A 1232-nucleotide genomic window follows, 5' to 3' on the forward strand; every position below is an offset into this window, starting at 1 on the left:
AAAAAAGCATCATATGACCCCTTTAAATGGACGGCTGATATGTCTTAAGTTCTCACCTTTTCTGGATGTACATAATTTTAGAATTTTTTTTTACAAAAGGTCTTCTTCATGTATGTGTATACCGTTTAAGTAAAACATACTGAGTCCACCTTTACGGCTTGGCATGATATCCGTGAATAATACTTAGTTAAACCAATCAGTTCCAAACAAAACAGTGTTTTTGTATTTTTTTCACTAAAACCAGACATATTCTTTAGCAATCATTAAACCACAAATTGCAAGACAGCCTGGAAACAAGCCATTAGCTCAATAAAGTACAACAGCCCTGTCAAACACTTTCTCCTGGAGACAGGATTCAACTCAAGAGCATCACAACCATAAACACTGTCTACCAACAAAGATGAAGCACCATCACAAAACAGACAAGATTAGGGTGAATGATCAAGTTGAATTCAAGAAATCACGTCAAGAATGCCATGTATAGTCCACAAAACCCTGATGTAGTGGTGGGTCGTTCTTGAACGATTCGTTCATTTTGAACGAATCTTTAATGTGACTCGGGAAGAACGAGTCGTCTCGGGGAGTGATTCGTTCAGTCGCGCATGCGCAGCATCCTATAGGTTCTGTACTGGAATTAGTCAAGCAGTTCACCTGGTTCGAGTCTTCGGGTTTTTCCGAGTCATTCATCACGTGACAGCCCCATAAGTTTAACCTATGCAGTCTGAGCCGGAAAGAGACTTAATAATAATAACCAACTCTTTATTTCCTTTGTTACAACATTCAGTGTTATGGAAAAGAACCATCATGACAGAAATTCACACATTTATAAACTTTAAGAAGTAAAAAGCTACAATTTTGAGACCAGAAACGCATCACGTGACGAGTAAATAATAATTATAATAATGATGATAATAATAATAACTATGCACCCGTTTGTAAGGAAGCTTGTAAATTAACTAATTTCTCTATTCAATGCTGTCCCGTCACGTGACAAAAGAACAAACGATTCGAAAGACTCGAGAGATGAACTAATCGATTCTATTTCCGGCTCAGACTGCACTGGTTAAGTTTATGCTGCTGTCACGTGATGAACGAACGACTCAAACCCGAGGACTTGTCAGATAAGAGCTGAGGTGAGCCAATCATAGACTGAAGACCCAGGTAAACACTGAATTCATCTGTTCTGTTTCTTAATAGTTTTGTATTGTTTGTAGTGTGATCAACGTTTGCGT

General features: G+C 38.1%; 2 protein-coding genes across 2 annotated transcripts in view; one reads left to right on the plus strand and one right to left on the minus strand.

Moving 5' to 3' along the window:
- The window catches only part of ssh1a (slingshot protein phosphatase 1a), a 46340-nt gene that overhangs the window by 44272 nt on the left and 836 nt on the right, over window positions 1-1232 (minus strand). The window lies entirely within an intron of this gene.
- Window positions 1129-1232, plus strand: part of LOC107597283 (D-amino-acid oxidase-like) — a 3717-nt gene continuing 3613 nt past the window's right edge. The window contains exon 1 of the mRNA XM_016288293.1: window positions 1129-1161. The gene's annotated coding sequence lies outside the window, so the exon portion shown is untranslated. The remainder of the gene's footprint in view (window positions 1162-1232) is intronic.

Source organism: Sinocyclocheilus grahami, unplaced genomic scaffold (assembly GCF_001515645.1).
Source record: "Sinocyclocheilus grahami isolate Dianchi unplaced genomic scaffold, SAMN03320097.WGS_v1.1 scaffold230.1, whole genome shotgun sequence".
Classification (NCBI taxonomy): Eukaryota; Metazoa; Chordata; class Actinopteri; order Cypriniformes; family Cyprinidae; genus Sinocyclocheilus; species Sinocyclocheilus grahami.